This window comes from Pteropus alecto, unplaced genomic scaffold (assembly GCF_000325575.1).
Source record: "Pteropus alecto unplaced genomic scaffold, ASM32557v1 scaffold276, whole genome shotgun sequence".
NCBI classification, from domain to species: Eukaryota; Metazoa; Chordata; class Mammalia; order Chiroptera; family Pteropodidae; genus Pteropus; species Pteropus alecto.
Window position 1 is genome coordinate 5838574 of NW_006438074.1, and position 19039 is coordinate 5857612.

General features: G+C 41.1%; 1 protein-coding gene and 1 pseudogene across 11 annotated transcripts in view; both read left to right on the forward strand.

Moving 5' to 3' along the window:
* RAD51B (RAD51 paralog B) overlaps positions 1–19039 on the forward strand; it is a 488946-nt gene that overhangs the window by 391073 nt on the left and 78834 nt on the right. The gene's annotated exons all lie outside the window — the stretch shown is intronic.
* On the forward strand, positions 2289–2407 carry LOC112482440 (annotated as a pseudogene).

Here is a 19039-nt window from a genome sequence, read left to right on the forward strand (position 1 = left end):
TAGGAATCTGGTTGAGTCGGGGCCTAAGGGGCACGGTCAGATGTTTAGCCTACAAGTTTGGTCATAAAACTTTTCCTCATCCTCCCAGTTCCTGAAGCAAGCATGCAGCTCTTTGGAAATTTCTAAGGATTTTTATTACTAGCAGTGTCAGAAAGCAGGTTGAGAGCAAAACAGCCCCCTCTGGGCCTCTTCCCTAGCCTGTCCTTATTTTGTGTTGCTTTCCTTAGACCTAGTGTGAACACCATCCTGATTTCTGAGGTCAGCCCCAGTTTACACCTGCTGTCTTGGCATAATTGCTCCCCAACTTCCCCTTTAAAAAGTTTAGAGACAAATTATGGCCACTCAGTTTAACCCCAAAGAGAAAGATAAAGCGATGCATCAATGGTAATGGTGGATTCAAAAAGGATTCAAAAAGTCATCTTCATCTGCAAGTTAGTGAGACCATATGAGCCAGCAGAGTAGCTTCCTTGGTATTTTGTCCCAGGCGCTGGACTGGGTCTGTGTGTGTGTAGGTGCAGGGCATGGGGTAGTGGAGAGGACACGTGTGGAGTGCTGGAATTGGGCTAGGGTGCTGCCGCAGAGGGGTGCATACCTTTTCTCCTGTGCCTTCCTCCCTCCACAACCAGGCCTGCTACAGGAAACTCAGACCTGCACTGGGCAAGATGATATCAAAGACCAGGATTGAGGAAAGTGGGCTTCCAGGCATCTAGAAGAGAGGATAAACATTTGGAAACGGAAATGGAGCCAGGTTATGACAGACAGAGAGCAGAGTGTTGTGGCCTAGGTCATTGTCTGGTTGTTGCAGCAGGGAGAGAAGATCATAGAATTGTCAAAGTTTCACTTAAAATTTTTCTGAAAAGTTGTCACTCTGGGGGAATGGTTCAGGATGACCTTCCCTGTGTCCGCATAGCTATGCATCTGTAAAGAGGTTTGTAAGCAGCTGAGGCCACCCAACTGGTGAAACCATGTGGGGTACCCCAAGGTCCTAGGTCTCTAAGAGATGTACTTAGGTCACATGTACACAATATAAGAACCACTCATGATGTTAAACAAACAAATATGTGCTCCTTCCTCATAACTACTTCCATGAAACAAAAAGCTATTTAGAAATGTTGACTGTAGTGGTACTGTTTTCTTGATGAAGAGATTACTTGTAAAGTAATAAAGAATATTAGAAAAATGAGCCATAGTCACTACTATTTGTGGTGCTATATAGGTAGTGTGCCTGTTACAAAACTTTTGCATCTTCCAATATGTTTTAAACTATAAAGTGAAGTTTGTCACTCCTGGGCACTCAAAAGCTTAAAAGCCTGAAGATCTTGTGCTGTCTGGTGGGGAAGGTGAGCCAGGTCAGCTCTTCAGAAAGCTGCGGGCCAGCGTCTGGGCTCACTCACGAATTGAGTATGAAAAAGAAAACACGACGGTGGAATCAGGACTGAATTGTGAACTGGGAGTTTGATTTCAGGCTCTGAGGTTTGATATGCCTTTGTGTGAGCCTCTTGGTCTCAGTGTGACTCAGTTTCCCTTTCTGTAAAATGAGAAGATATTCCTATTGTTAGAGTAGATCCTGAGTACCTTTTAGGAAAAATTCCAGTGAAGCGAGCTCTCTGACTATGGAGGGGACTGTGATACACGGGAATAGGACTCTGTCTCGTCATTAAAGGGGTAGAGGCAGCGCCAAACGAACCTTTCTCAGGAATAGTAGAGATGGCTCGCCTGTTTTGGTGAGACTAGTTCTTACATCTCATTTCCTATTTTGCCTGTTTAAGGAGATCTTTTTGTTGTTTTACTCATATTGAATAAAGAAAACATCGATACAAATCTTGTTCAATGGTAGGTTAGCTCCAATGTCTTCAAAGTCAGTTGAGCATTTTAAAATTCACCTTAATATTGTCTAAAATTCAATTTGCCTGAAAAATTTAGCTCACTATTATATTACCAGCTTCCTAAACCACCTGATTCTAGAAGCAACGGAAAATAAAGTAGAACTTGGGCTTGCAGGTCTACTAGATTCTCTAGCTAAAGTCACCCATATGTGTCCGGAGATTTCATCCACCCTCCCCTGTTCTGGATGTAATATCATTTGGGCCATGGTTTTCTTGTAGATAACCTCCCCAGATCTAGACTGAATAAAATTTATGGGGCTTATCGGTCACAGTTTGAGGGCCAGATTTGTCCAGTGGTTTGAGACTTCATTTCCCCAAGATGAAAATACACATTTTTATTTTTATGAATTTTTAAAAAAATGAAAATATAAAGGAAAAAGTCAATTTAAATTATATGAGAGAGTCTACAGCCATGCCACCCTGAACACGCCTGATCTCGTCTGATCTCGGAAGCTAAGCAGGGTCAGGCCTGCTTAGTACTTGGATGGGAGACCACCTAGGAAGACCGGGGGCTGTAGGCGAAAAAAATAAAAAATATAAAATATAAAAATAAATCATATGAGAGAGGTAACGTTTTGGTGTGCAACCCTCTGAATATCACACAGGATGTGCATTATTTATACTCAGGCATGCCATTTTTTAGAAAACAAGATCACGTTGTACTTGCTGCTTGTGGCCTTGTTTTTTTTTCGCTCAGCAGTCTGTTGTGGATAACTGTGTTCATAAATGAAGAACACCACCATGAATTAGAGTGGCTCCGTAAATTATTCCATTAAACTCATTCATGCATTTTCCTGTCTTTTTTTTTTTTTCACTATCAGAAAAAAACACCGTAATGAACATCCTTTTACATGGATTTCCAAACTTATCAAATTATCTCTTTAGGATATATTCCTGAAGTGATATTGATAGGTCATGTTCATGTTTCTATTTTTATGTGTATTGCCAAACTACCTGTCAGGCAGTTTTCAATTTGCACGCTCATCATTGATGTTTATGAATTCTTGGTCCTCCATAGTGATGCCTACACTGGAGTTACATTTTTTTCAATCTTAGTGAATCCCAGTGAAAATGATATCTCCTTGTTGTTTACATTTGCTTTACTTTGCTAGAGAGATTGAGCATCTTCTGTGTATGTTTATTGCCCGTTTGTGTTTTTCTATTGTGACTTGCTTGTTTAGTCCATTCTGAAAACTCTGGGAGGGTTATGATCTGGTTGGTCCATGGTATTGCAGGACTTGGGCTATGAATTATTCTTCAGTTAGACTGCATGATATAAAAACTTATAGTAAAGAAAAATTTCAAAACCATTAGAAAGATATTTTAAGAATATTAACTATACCAAGGAGTTTGAGTCTCCTTAACAAAAGCGCTTTACACTGCTAATGGGAACCACCAGTCCTAGAGAAGATGGGACTGGGCTGTGCCCTCTGCGGCCTTCCCAGCCAGTAGTGGTAGAGTTCTTGGAAGCCTCTCCAAATACATACCACCCTGCAGAGGAGCTACTGCAACAGCTGAGCCTACCCCACCTGCCTGAAGCTGCCACAGGCCAGCCTCTCCGAGTTTTATGATACATCTGAAATGAAGTTTTACTGCCTCTTCCCTCCAACTCACGAAAAACCACCGGGGAGGAAAGAAAAACAGAACCTACCAAGAGGAACAAGCAGACCTGTTGGGGTGGGGGAGGAGGAATTGGCTACTCCATGGGGCAGCGGAGAGTAAACTACAAAAGACATAAAGCACACCTCGCTTTAATCCCTTCCATCCGCCCAGAGCCCCCAGAAAGCTCATAAAGTCTCCCTTTCTGGGTGATTGGATTCCTTTAGCTCAGGGGCAGGCAGAGCTGTTTTGCTATTTGGGGAGGGGGTTGGGAGAGTTTGGGAAAAGGAGAATGGCAATCGCTGGGGGGAAACAAACCCTCTCTTCCTGCTTCAAGGTGGTGAGTGGTAAACACAAACAGCTGCTGCCTGAACACACGGGCTGGGCACCCAGGCCAGTCAGCTGCCTATGAGCAGGGCCCTGCCTTTCCTAGTGGCATGTACTTTGTAGCTACGAGTTTTTTCACCTTTTGAGGACTCCTCTAGGCTAACTCAAAGGAATGGTTTTGAATGCTGCTGGCAAAAAAATGTGGCCGAAAGTTGTGTGTGGTGGGTGGTGTTTTTTTTTTTTCTCCTTCTAAAAAGAGTGGTTGTTGTTCTCTGGCAGTATTTAGAAGCTGGAACTGTCTGTTCTTTTTGTTTGAAATAGAGACTTTAGAGACCAGTCCTTTCAGAGCCTGGAAGAAGGAGAAAGAAAAAAATCCTCTGGTTTGCCTTTGGCCTGGCTACTTTTGGCTTGTTTACTTTTGACCTTTCCCTGCGTTTGTAGGCTGCAAGGGAGCCCTGGTCAGCCTGGGCTGGGCTCCTGGGTCTCCAACAACAAACACTCACTCAAAAAAAATTCCTTTTGGTAGTTAAAAGAAGAAACTACTAAAATTTGTCCAGTCTTACTTGTTTTTGAACGCCTGGTGAAGCCAGAGGAGAAAATGCACTTACTCGTTCTTCTCCATCCTGCGGCCCAGCCTTCTCTCATTCCCCCTATTCCGTCTCTGATAAACACACTCCTAGACTGAGCTACTTCCTAGCTCGGGGCCTGCCTTGGGTGCTTTCCTGCCTTTAGAGGTGACAGTCCCTCCTGGAATGCTTTTTCCCTACTCTTCCCTGGGGGAAGTCCTCCTCAGCATATATGGCTACCCTGAATGCACTGAGCCTTCCTTCTATTGGCTGATATCCTTGAAAGCAGGCCCCAAGTTTAGGTGTCCAACACAATGTCTGTGGTACTAGTGGCAGCAGTGGTAATAGTATTAGCAACAGTAGTAGTAATAGTAACGCTAGTAATACTTTTTATTGAGCATGTGCCATGTGCTAGGCATTTCTCTAGTCCTCCCAACAACCCTACATCATAGGTGGCATCATCTCCATTTATAGGTGATGAACTCGAGCCTTAGAATTTAGGAAACAGCCAAAGTTGCATAGCACCAACTGATATTTATTACTATATGCAAAGCACTGTTTAAGGATTTTTATGTATTAATTCACTTAATTCTCATAATAATCTGATGATATGGATACTATCACCAGCTTCGTTTTACAGGTAAAGAGATGGAGACAATAGAGAGGTTAAATTGGGGAGCTCAGGTTCACGTTTCTGGTTCTGGAATCCACACTCTTTTATAATCATCACTAGTCTGAAAAAAGTAAGCACCAGGCCTAAAAGAAACAAAATAGAAATGTAATAATTGATTCCTTCCAATTCTTATATCTTATCTGTGTTTTCACGGGAATAAGTGTGTTTGTGAAAGGCTGTGCCTCTTGTGCTTTTGCACAGCCCCAGGCAGCATCGGAGGGAGGGAGGGCAACCCAAAGATGTCCTTGTTGCTAGGAAACAACTCAAGATGGGCAGAACCTTTGTGTACCAAACCCAACTTCTCCAAACCAGTATTTCCCACTTGCCAGCTTGGTGCAAAAACCTGCATTACCACAGTTGAAGCTGTTTTGTGAGGAAAGACTTTTGGTACAAAATTGTTTTTAGTATTCAGCTACTTTACCACTCTTGTTACCCTTGAGACTGCAAAACGCCATATCTCCCTGTTTATAGAGGCCAAAACAAATTCTAAGAATAAACACAATTTTTGCAACCCTTTTTCAAAAATTGGTGCTATGCATAGAGTAAATATGAACAGAGTGAATGAACAGGGGTGATTAAACAGTCAGTAAAAAGAAGTATATATAGCTATACACTACATCTTTACATGGGAAATATACAAATATATAATAGGAATTTCATATATAAACTATGTGATATAGTTATGTGCATATATAGGTTAAAATATAATATTTTAATGCTTTCTGCTTTTCTGTTTCTGAATTTTCCCCAATGGGGAGACAGAACATCTTCAAGGGTACACATTTTGAATTAATCAGCCCTCCTCACTCCAGCGTGCTCTCCTGTGCCTGCTCTTATCCTCCATCCTTATTTTATAGCTTTGTGGTTCAAGCAGGAGGGCCAGGGCTAGAGGGCTCTGGATGATAAATATGATGCTCTACCATAGTGTTTCTAGCAGCCTTGCAACCTACCAGGAAGAGCTGGAAACTGACACTGTGTGTGTGTGTGTGTGTGTGTGTCTATCTGTCTGTCTGCATGTGTATGTCTGTGTGTTGTCTGTGTCTCTCTGTGTGTACGTGAACTTAGTAAGACTCAGAGCCACCCTTCCCTGTTGTGTTTCTGCATGCCCACGTGTAAGATGGAAATTACATCAACTGCTGTGTTGATGTAGGAAGAGGTTTACCAAAGAAGAGGTAAAATCAATGTCATGTAAGAGTCTACAAGGGATTCATGCTGTGGACGGCACACTTTTGGCTGGGCCGCCTGTTCGCTCTTATGCACGTGCCCTGAGTGAGACCAGGGATCCAGTGTGCTCCCTTCACCAGCACCTGCATAGCTGTGGCAAAGTAAATGGGATCGTTATAAGAATTAAATACATATAATACATATGAATGGTAGTTTCTTCAGCTTTGCTTTGCCGTCACATGCATCCTAACTTTTTCTCTTCCCCTACCTCCATCTTCCCTCTCCCTGGATCATACTCATTGGTCTGCCCCTTGCTCCCCTCCCCAGTATCTCACTCATCCTGTATTGCTCTCCTCTCCCCTCCCTCTGCTACCACTTGCTCCTCACAGGCCTTAGAAGAGCCCTCTCTTGACTCAAGACACCCATTAAACAGAGTGAGACACTAGCAATCATTGAGCACTTTGTGAGGAGGGCCAATTAGAGGCCGGATTGACCAGGGCAAGCAGCAGGACATCCAGAAAGACGCTTTGCTTCTGGGGAATGGGAGCCTAATCCCGTTACTGGCTGGATGGAGACTCCTGGGGCCCACAAGCCTCCTTCCTGCTGTGCCTGGAAGGATATCATTGGAGGATGGCTGCGCAGTGGAGGGCTGTGCTCGCCAGCAGCCCCCCTTCCTCCCCCAGCCCCCTCTCTTCTTTTTTCTTTTGCAGTGACACACACTGCAGTGCCTCTGAGGTCATTTGTTTCCCACAGCCTCACAGGGCACTGTGGCAACAAGGGGGACAATGATCTCTCACAGGAATGATGGGAGGCCTTGTTTTGCCTTAAATAAGCCCCTTCAAGGGAGCAGTAAGGTCTGTTGTGTGTGTGGTTTGTTTTTTCAGAAAAATCCTTTTGCACATAGTTCCAGTGTGAAGTACTCAGGCTACTTCAGTTGAAGACATAAAGAATCGTGTGTGTGCATGCGTGTGCGTGTGTATGTGTGCGTGCATGTGTGTGTGTGTTTAACTTTATTTTTATTTCTGTTTTGAGACCAGGATCATGTTTTCTCTTCTGCCAGCTACCCTTTTCCCATTCATGCTCTCCAGACCCCTGAGTTCTTTGGATAGTTTTAGGCAGGAATTGGCAGGTGTGAGGGCGGAGAGGGGCCCGTGTCTCAGTGCTGGCATCTGACTGCCTTCGGCGTGGTGAGGTGGCTCTGGGGTGACTGCACTGGGCATTTACTACTCCAGCATTTTTCTCATCTTACCCTGGGCCCGAAGAAAGTGTGTACGACTGAATGTATAGGGTTGGAGTTCACAGCAAAGTGAAAGTAAGGTGGGAGGAAAGAGTCCTTTGTGGGCCACCTAAGAGCAGACCAGCGCCTTTTATACCAGAGCTTCGGGGAAATATGTAGAAAGGAAAAAACTTGCATATGAAATAGGGAAGTCAGGTTTTGTGCCCAATTTGGCTGTTTAATAAGGAAAGATGTGAGATTGTTTCTACCCACACTCTGATAGCACCGCTAGAAAACACAGAATTAATCTATTTGTCTTATGCTCTCCAGCGTTTTAGGTCTTCAAACTGCTCGAGGTAGTTTAACTTAAGAGCTTACATGTGCAAGCATAGTTATCTGTAAAGGCTTTTTATTTGGCGGGTCATGCTGTATCATGTAATCTAGATGTTTCATCTGGAGAAACTGAGGTTCGGCAGATTAAAATCTTTCCCAAAATTACATGATGAATTAATTTCAAGATTTGAGATTAAAATTCAGATCCTTTAGTTGCCAAATCGTTAATTAACCAGTGTGATCTAGGAATTCTTTCTCCTTGTCCCCCCACCCCAAAAAGACAGTTAAGACATTCTCTCATCTGAGCAGTGTGTATCAGAAATTGTATGGCTATCTAAATTATATTTTTAAACTGTCTTTTCTTGCTTTATAAATATATCTTACTTTTTTTGTAAATCATATCTTCAACTTTTTGCAAAATTTTGTCACTTCTTTAACATATTAGGCTCAAAAACTATTGGCTTTATTATTGGGCCACTAGAAGACTATAATATTTTTTCCCCTTACCTTTTCATTTCCTGAATTTTTTCCAGTGATAATTTTAATACATTTGTGAAATACTCAGGCAGGAAGGAGAGTTTTCCAGATGTTTCTGTTGATTGCTTTACTACAAACACAGAACAATTCAAAGACTGGTATCACTTATTGGTAAATTGAATAAACATATTTTTTTGATAACTAGTTATCCCTGAGCTTAATAAATTTCCTAAGATTAACTCTTAACAACCTTAGTGTCATTTAACTGTTCACAATTCTGAAGTGGGAGTCCCAGCAGTTTTGATAAATGGATTGACTTATTTCTTTGAACCATCCGTTAAATGCTTATTTTCAACTGTTCATTAGCTTCAAATAGCAAACACAACGCAGTCATTTCCAATAGATAATCTGTGTTTCTGACATCAATAGGACATTGGCCTGACCATCTTCTCTCTGGCCATGATGGAAGTGTTCCAGTCTTAGCTAAAGCTAGACAGACTCATGCTTTAGTATTCATTGTAAAGGAAACAACAAAAACAAATAAAGAAAAGTCAGTGATGTAAGGTCTGTGGCAGATGACGAATGGCAAAAGAAAACCCCTGAACTTCAGTCATGAACAAGCTAGCTTTGGAAATGTTGGGCTCTAAGGAAGTGCAGATCGTGCCTGCTCTGCCTGGCCTCAAGCAGCCGTTCCCCGGGGCCCATCCGAACATCTCCCTAGAGGTTCCTTGCCTACTCACAGATTCCACTGTGTCTTCCAGATGCACAGAAGATGATTTTGATTAAGTCCAAAATGGTAACCCAAAATGTTGAATAGCAAGAAACTGGCAGTGGTGGCAGTGGAGCTGGTAAATAAATAACAGGCTGTTGTCCCACACCCTAGTTTAATGCTCTCAAGAGGTTCTTATGTTGCTCGCATTAGTGGGCATGTAAATGAAACCCCTGTTGGCCTTGGCAGATATTGGCCTCTTCTGTGACCTTGTTTGACTGAAACAAAAAGTCATTGGTGGAACAAAATTTCAGAGCTCTGAACTTGGTTGAAAGAAAAGGGCAATTCTCTGAATTAGGTAATTGGATCACCCTCCCAAGTGCCCTAGGGCTTATATCAAACATATAAGAAGGAGATTAATAACTTCAGTGTATAAATGAGCTTCAGGCGGCTTCCAACTGTAACATTTCACTCTCAGGAGCTTTAGGACATAAAAACAGATTTTTCCAGAGCATTTTGAAGTGCTCTTTATAAAATGCAGGAAGAGACTGCAGACTGCTATGGAATCCTGATAATTGTATATGGTCTAGTCTGATGGGCAAGCAACCTGGAAGCCTCGAAAAAATGGCCACTTAACAAAACTGTTCATGAGATGTATTATTGGATCTAAAAGATGATTACAATAACAGTTTTTCAGATTGTGCTTGATACTCATTTACTTGGTCATAATTTTATTATCTAGACTAAATTAGAATGAATCCGTAAAACGGAAAGCTCACCATATTTCTCTTTCTTACAGTTGAGTTGTAAGGGGCCATTTGAGAAGCTAAGAACTTTAAACTTTTTATTTATTTATTTACTCAGTATTTATTAAATGCCTAGTCTATACCAGGCTTGAGAATATAAAAAGGCATTTATCGGGGTGATGATCACTTTGTAAGTTTATAAATGTCTGATCACTATGTCGTACACCTGAAACTAATATAATGTATGTCAACTATAATTTAAAATTTTTTAAAAAGCATATTAAAAGTGCAATATATATGTAATATATATATATAAAGGCATAAAGAAGAGGAAGACCAATTATTTATTTTTATTTTTCTCCTTTAATTTTTATAGAAACCTATGAGGCAGATGTTTTCCTGCACAATCACATGAGAAAACAGCCTCAGAGAAGTTAAATACATCTCTCATAATCCCATAGCCAGTAAAGGCAAAGCCCATGTCCTCCTCATTATCTAAACTTCCACCCATCACAGTTAAATCTTCAGGCTTATCTTCACCTGTAAGAGTAAAGGCAGAATATTTGAATTCTCTTATGTTTGTTTTGGTTTTGTCATTGACTGTATTTTTTTTTTTCCTATAAAGTATATGTGTTTCATTCATTCATTCTTCTTCTTCCTTTTTTTTTTCCTATAATACCTGGGTGCTTATAGCCAGAGGTGGCAGATAGGTTGTATCTTCCATTCAACTCCAAATGATCAATAGTAGCTGCTTGGACTACTGTATTGTAACTGCTTAGCAGCAGCTCTCATGGCTCTGAGGGGGAAGTGGTGGTACGTGTACTGTATATCTGTTATCAAGGCTGCTGCTTTAGCATCTTTACTTCACCCCCTAAAGTGGTAAATGAGATAAGTCATCTACAGTACTAATACGAGAAAGCCATGCCTACCTCCCAAACTAGAAAACATTCCGCTGCTGCTTAAGGAAATGAAAAGAGCCATAAATTTATGAGAGATCTGCAGTCTAAGAATTAGAAGAGAAAGCCTGAAGGAGGCTATATGAAATAGATTACAAACATCTGAAGTGTGAGTACAAAATCAAGTTGGGATTTTGTGGCTCACTTCGGGGTAGCTGCTGGAATCTGTCGTGGTTTTTTTGTTTGTTTTTTTTTTACAGTTATTGTATTTTTCTTCCTCTGAGTGTAGTGAGATGGCAATCACAGAAAGCAACAGCCTCCTGCGTCCCTTGGCTGTACAGTTTAGCCAGTACCCAGTTCTCCTCCTGCAGTTAGCACCGATTTGTCCTAAAGAGGCCGATGATTCATCCCTCTTGGGAGATGAGACATGGTTCCATATTGATATCACCCATTGGGTTCATTGCTTGAATCCCCAGATTGTTCATGTGTTTGTTGACTTTTCATTTAATATAAAAGTCACTTAAGGCAAATAGCTTAGTGCCAGTGGGTTTGGCTAGTTGTAAAATTTAGAAACCCATTTAGGAAACCACCATCAGGATTTTCTTGGCATTGTATTAGATTTGGCATATTGCGCTTCAGCACAACAGCTCTTGCACAGATCGGGTCCACGGAGCTGAGTTATGGAAAACCATCCTAAGAATATTGGAACACTCGGGAAGTAGTGTTGGTGACCCAAAAAACAGTACTATATCCTCTCAGGTTCTTTCCTGGTCATACCATTTCTTCCTTCTTGGGTAAAATGTGAAACTGAGATACCCTTCTCAGATGAAAAGGTTTTAATTGCTTGGCTTTGGAATTTTGGTGCAAGTCAGTCAGTGACTTTCCTCTTCTATAAACTCCTCCTACTCTTTAAAATGGTGCCACATCCTTCATTTTCCCTCCCAAGTCATTATATGTTATTTCTGGCTACTAGAATCCATTCTAGAGCCTATTGCATTTAAGTTACAGATGGAATAATTGTAATGGTTAGCTCAGTACAAGTACGGAATTGGAGACTGTGGCCTGTCTTCTCCCTGGGTAACTCAGGAGTCGCTTCTGGACAAAAAGTGCTGTATACAATGTATATTTTTAAAAATGATCTTTATTCAACTTTGTGCTGCAAAAACAAACTTTGAGGGGATGGTTCTCCCACAGGATATGGAAATGACCTTGGACCATGGCCAGGGTTAGTGACACAGCTGCTGTTTCCTGCAAAGGACATCCCACATCCAGAAAGGGAAAAGACAAAGTTAAATATATAGCAGGAGGGTAATGACCGAACCTATTAACAAGAATGAAAGGATTTGCCTGTTACACAATCTGTAATAATATATAGCCATTGGCAGGAATTACAGTTTATGTTTAGAATACATATTTTAAACTCTTTAGCAGAGGTCAACTGATCCAATAATAACCGTAGCAACAACAACATTGTTTACTTATGGCATCTAATAATTTTTAAGTTTCTTTGTATATCTAGTTTTATATTCACAACAACCTGGTGGGTCTGGTAAGTTGGATGGAGAGGCAAGCATGAGCTAGGGTATGTAAAGCAAGATAAGTCTAGATTTTATTTTGAGCATGATATAAAGTTTTAGCCAGGGATAGACAGGATGTGACTTACATTTTAGCAAGATCATTTGACCTGCTGTATGGAATATAAACTACAAAGGGTCAGAGTGGAATCTGGGAAACTAGTCAAGAAACATTACACTATTTCAGGTGAAAGATTTCGGTGGCTTGGACTGGATGATGGTGGTGAAAGGGGTGAGAAGTAGTTAGATTCACTATGAATTTTGATGAAACTGCTTACAAGACCTTCAAATAGATTAGATGTGAAGTATGAATATTAAAAATAATCAAGAACTGTCTTTAGATTTGGGGGCCTCGATAACTGAGAATGGAGTTTTTTTTTCTATGTAGTTCCGTGGAGTTATTTAGAACAAAAATTCTAAGAATGCTGGGGAGAAGAGCAGATTGGAGTGGAGGGGAGCAGGGTAGGGATTAAGAGTTCTGTCCTGGAAAAGTTGAGTTTAAAATATCTGTTAAACATGCAAGTGGAGATGTCAAGTAGACAATTGGATATATGAGTCTGGTGCTCAGGAGAATGGGTGAACCCTAAAGACTGATCTTGGGAGTGTTGCAACATTTAGAAGTAGAGAAGAGGAGAAATATATAAAAGAGACTGGGAAGGAAGGGACGGTAACGTGGGAAGAAATCCAGGAGAGTGTGATTCAGCCAAGTGAAGCAAGTATTTCAAGAAGGAAGGAGCTAGACTCAATATTGCTGAGAGATCAGGTAAAATGAGGACTGGGAATTGACCCTTGGATTGGGCAGGATACAGTCAATGGTGACCTTGACAAGAATGATTTCAGTGGAGTACTGAGGACATAAGCCTGACTGGTGTAGGTTAAAGAGAGAATCAGAGGGGAGGAAGTAAAAAGAGAGCGTGGACAACTTTTTAAAGGTGTTTTGCTCCAAATAGAAATGAGGAAATAGAATGGTAGCTGGAGAAGTCAGAGGTGTTTTTATTTTTATTTTTTGTGATGTACATGATTAGTAGTAAGGAAAAATGTGGTAATGCTAGAGAGGAAAAAGGGATAACCCCCAGTACAAAAACCTGGTGGATGCAGAAAGGAACGGGATACAGGTAGGTCCAAGCAGATGGGCTGGCCATAGGTTGGAGCAGGACTGCTTACTAATTGGAGCAGAAAGGAAGAAAGACTACATGAGTATAAATGCAAGCAGGTTGGTAGATTTGGTGATGAGGATGAGGTAGTTCTCATGGCTTCACTTTTCTCAGTGAAATAAGACATGTGATGATCAGTGGAAAGTCAAGAAAAGGAAGAGAATGTTGGAGACCGGAGAAGATATGGAACAGTCAGATAATATTTGTACTTTGCCACCACTGCCTTTGACTCCTTAATGATTTCATGAGAAAATAGTTCTCAGGTCTAAACTTGGTGATTTACTCAAGAGAACCCAGAAAAAAAGGTAGGACTCCCTAAATGGCTGATAGTTCTACGAGCCTGTGGAAGTGAGGTATATAAAGAAAGGATAAATGTTGGTGGCTGTGTCAAGTGAACCTCCTCTGAGCATTCCCCTGCCCCTGTTTATATCCCCCCAGCTGAGTGTGTGGAGTGGGGAGGCTGTCAGAGCCTTTGCCTCCTTCCAAAATGCCCCAATTGGCTGAAGTCATGGAGCTTGAGGCATGTTTCCTGGCTCTCTCAGGGGCAAAGTTGACTCAACTCACTTTGTCCCTTACTGAGTTGCTTAGAGACACTGACCAAACAAATTAATAAATCACTCTATATCACATTATGCCTTTTTTTTCATTGGTGAAAGGGATCTTGGCAATCATATCTGCATGTACTACAGACCCAACAGTGGGTGCTGAGGGAAGGAGGATATTGACTAGAGGACTTCCCCAGTGGTATTTACGTATAATGTTCTCTGGCAGACACTTAGGTTCTGCTCAAATGCTGTCAGTGTGCTGGGGTTAATTAGAATTCTGATATTCTAAGATCCTTGCTTGGTGTTCTGATAACTGGGAAGTAAAAGGGCTGGGCTTGTGGGTGATTAAGAAGAAACAGCAAAATTAAGGGAGATACCTCGTTTTCTTCTGGAGTTCCTGAAAGAGTGGCATCACGATAACCAAACAAAACTTTCTTCCCTCTTTAAGGTGGTGACATTACTTTTTCATGGACTTTTTCATTGCTTCTCCCCAGGAATTCTGCTGTGATGTACTCTGTTCTTAGGTTAATGATATTTGCTTTTGACATATATTTTTATATCTCTGTGAGTAAATGAAGTAAATGGAAAAAAGTACGTACGAATAGTACTTTAGTAATTAAATCAAACTTGTTTCATTGAGACAGGCTGTCTGTGTGTGCCTTTGTTATTTGCTAATCATTCAGTCATTTGCCACTGCTTATTGATTACCCAAGGTATGTTGTATTTATCAACTTATTTAATCCTCAAAACTGCTCTGTCACTGCCATTGCACAGATGAGGGCATGGAGGCCCAGAGAAGTTGAAATAGCCTGTTCAAGGCCACGTTATCTAGTAAGGGGGAGAGTCAGGAATCCACCTCTGGTAGCGCTGTTTCCAAGGCAGGTATCTTCCCATTACACCACTCTGCCTGTTATATGTAGTCGATGATAATAATGGCTTGGTCATTTGCATTCGTGAAGCATATTTTACTGAAGCTCTATAAACATTATTATCTTCTTTGTGATTTGGAGAAAGGAACAAATATTTATCGGATACCATATATGTGTCACATGTAATTTTAGGCACTTTCACATACCAGTCAGGTTTTATTAACTTCATCTTACAGATGAGGAAATGAAACTTAACAGAGAAATTGAGTTTCTCAGTGCCACAGCTCACGAACAAAAGAGTTAAGAGTCAATCTTGGTGCTTTCCCTCAGCAAAATCTTAGTTCCGTTGGAATAACAAGTGAGTCTGTTTTTAATCACTATTATATGCCTAATGTCTAGTACAGCGTCTGATTCTGGCATGTAGTAGGTTCTGAAAATGAATCAGCGAATGCATGCATGTTTCCGATCGCAAAAGCCTGGCTCTTCTCACAGCCGTGCAATCGAAGTGATGGAATTGCTTTTCTACTGGGAAAATTGAAGTACAAAGTTACCTCGGAAAAGACTTTGCAAGTCATTGGACAATTTGTGGCACAAGTGAAATCTTGAGATTCTCACCTTTACAGCCCTAACCACTTAACAACACTGTGGTCCTGGTAGGGTTATAGCTTTCCATAAATCTGGTACTTAATCATTTAAAGTGATGGCAATTTATCTTAAATATGCACCTTATTATGGACGTGACACACTTAACACAGATGATCTCAGAAGTTTTTCCTGGCTTCCTTACCCTCACAGTATCTAGTATGTTAATGTCAATATTAGCTTTACTGTTTTAGGTAACTTTGGTATGCTTCTCATTAGCTGGAACTGTAAAGAGCTCAGTTTTACCTGCGCTGAGGGATCGCTAAATTCCAATTGGCATCTGAGTGCACAGTCCCATGTCGAAAGTGAGGTCATGTTTCTCCTGGATTGTGCCTGTATCTGATGAGCCTAGGCTGGCGTGAATCCGAGACAATGAAATAATCACACCCATTAGCTCACCAGGGCCCCATTAAGATGTGGCCTGGCTTTCCATCTATTTCTCCTGCTTGGAAAAACTGACACAGTCATGGTTTATAAAGGTTAGTGGAGATGGAACTGCTTCAATAGCCGAAACTTAGCAGTACCCTGTTTAGACTTGGGACCAGTCTGCTGCTCGATCTTGGGAAATGGCATTTCAAGAGCTGGTATGCAAGGATCTTCTTTAATCTTCTTGTGTGTGGTGGTTGAATTTTCCTAACACTCTGTCTCCTCCACCTCAGCTTCTGTGGCTAATGGGTCACTCTGAGCAGTGGTTTCCAAACTCTTATGCTTCCTCGCAGTTTGGAGGTTTGGGTCTAGTAAGCAAACTATAATGGTTAAGTAATGGTTCGATTTTCTTATTGATACTTAGTGTCGTTATGCTGAATCATCTTCTGCCTCAGATCTTCCTCCCATGGCGCTTCCTCAGAAACGCCATCCCAGACCTTGTGACCGCTCCTAGGTAGTGGCCTCAGATACACCACACAGAGTACCCTTGACCTCACCCACAATGCCCTTTTCACAATTTGTATAATTATTTGTTTGTCTAGGCTGTAATCTCCACAAGGACAGAGACCATGCCTGTCTTGTTCCCCAGTGCCTAAGTCTTTGCTTGACACATAGTGGGCACTCAAGAAGCCTTTCTTGAACGAATTAGCTGATTTAATTTCAGCTAATTAAAAAGGAGAAAGAGAGAGAAAAAAACGTGTTCCTTACATTTGCTTGGGGAGCCTTATCCTGTGTAAATTTGATAGAATTTTTTAAATGATGACAATAGCTTGAATGAAAATCACCAAGTTTAAAATAAAAGTTAGTTCTGTGTGGGAGAAAAGATGTTATTGGGGAGGGAGTATAGAAGAGGCTTCCAGAATATCGATAATGTTCTATTTCTTAAGCCAGAGGACTCCTAGAGTTATTCCCGAACTAGAGGAACATGCCAGATAAGCCACCTGCTATTTATTATCCATACCCAAGGCAAAGCTCTCAGGGCCACCTAAGGATTTTGTAAGAAAGTGAAGGTATTATTAAAGTAGCCATTGCTTTACAGATCTTATGATTGTTCAGCCAACTACCTTCAAAAATACCTATTTTTCTCTGCTCACGCCTTTGGAGACGTGCAGAGTCACTGCAGCTAAGTTTCTTGTCTCTCTTTTTATATCTTCGACCTCTTGAATCCGTCTCACTTTCCTAAACCACCTATTGAAAATAACTCAAATTAAAAACAAAAAACAACCAATCACCGGCAATGGGTAGATGAACACCTACTATGTGCTTTGTATTATAAGCTATAAATAGAATGCCTTGAGTCTTGTCCTGAGCTTCCTGGGTCTTCTAGTGGATATCATCATGTCAGAATGAGAAAGTTTTTAGAGAATGATGTGATGTCAGGACAATTTTTTAGTCTTTCCTAATGACCTGATGCCATCCTGTGTGGGTTACAATCTTTGGAAGTATCAGAGATATGTTTGAAAAGTCACAGCACCTGCCAACACAATTGAGCGGGGACCCAAGTAGGATGACTTATGCTGCATTGCCCCCTGGTATTCTTGCTAGGCCCAGTTCCTGGGGGATGTCAGGGGAGCAGGTCCAGTCAGTCCTCTGTCAGATTGCAATCAAAAGTCTCTTGATAAATCAGTAAGGCTGAAAACATTCTTGGCGGCTTAAACAGGCAGTGGTTAGAACATGCTTTCTGTAGTTACAATGAGTTCATTATCCAAGGGCCGGAAGTGACCAAAGTCATTGATTGGCTAATTATACATAACTCAAGGGTCATAATGCTTCAGTCATTATGTGGGACTATTCATGAAGCACTTGAGTCCAGCTCCAATAAAGAGGGGAAATGCATTCAGGGAAATTGCAGGGTAAAAGTCTGGGGATGTAGATAGTATAGGATATTACTGGTCTAAAATGGAAGGTTTAATTTATATAGAGTTTTTCATACAGATTCTTGGAAAACAGATTCCCGAAATCTTTCCCAGTTTTCAGATGGGAGGTAAAACTAGAGGCTCTAACCTTTACTTGTGGTTGTCTAAAAATCTACCCTATTTTTCTTAGGAAGGGAAGCAATTGCCTTAACACTTGGCCAGCGTCCCGACATGTACAGGGTGGCCCGTTTAAAACAGGCCTGTGGATGCTTCAGAATGAGGAAAGGGGTTTGTTGTAAAGCACCATGTGTTTGTGGGTGTTTAATGAATATGAGCTGATTAAATTGGCCACCCTGAATTATAACCTCATGCCTTCTGCAATTCCTCTCCAATTTTTAGCTCAAGACTATATTCTTCCTACTTTTCTGTCCAAACTTGTTAGGCAGAAATGCTACTACCGTTGAAACTGCTTGTGTTTTCCACCCAAAGTCTATTTGTTTCAAGGGTGAGCAAAAGAATCCAGCCTTGGAAATCCCTCTCTTACAAATTGCTCTCCCAGCTGCAAAGGTGTTCTGCAGCAGCCACACCCACATCACCTCCCCTTCAAACCGTCTTGCCTCCATCTGCTTCCGGGTCTCTGAGCTAACACAACACCACTATCTGTCTGAAGCCGATAGTGAGCTCTGACACAAACAGAGGAGGCCTTGTCTAAAGAAAGACAGAGCTCTGCTCTAGAAATCAGGCGACCTGGGCTAATGGCTTGCTTTTGCTAACAGCCATTTGTGTGGCTTAGGGGAGTCACTTTGTCTCCATAGGCCCGAGTCCCTTCATCCATAAAAAGAAAGGATAAGACAAAAATCAATATTTCTCAAATGGGAGGCTATGGATTCTTGAGGTCTCCAAGTCCTATGACATTTTAAAGTTTTTATGTTTTTATTTTAAAGCTCTTTATTTATCATAATGGCAATACTTTGCAATTAAAAATGTTTTCAAAAAATAAACCTTTAATTTTCTGAGTTGGAGATTCTGAAACTTGATCTAAAGTTGCATAGACTCAGCCTAAGGTCTCCTAGAGTTTTTGAAATGTGTTTCGGATGTCTCAAATAGTTTTTCCCCTTTAAAAGGAGCCTATATAATCATTCCAGTTTGAGAAACACCGGACTGTTTTTATATACCATAAACTGTATGTAGAGGTGGTACAGAATATTAGCTTTAACTTTCCTATCCTCATCCTACTCAGCCTAATTACTTCTGGACCACCCCACTATATTTAAGTCTTTTAGCATATGGACTTCTTTCATTTTCATAACTGAAATATTTTCTGTTTTCAATCACTGTCTATTAATTTATAAAGAGCATATTTCTCCCAATACCTACTTCT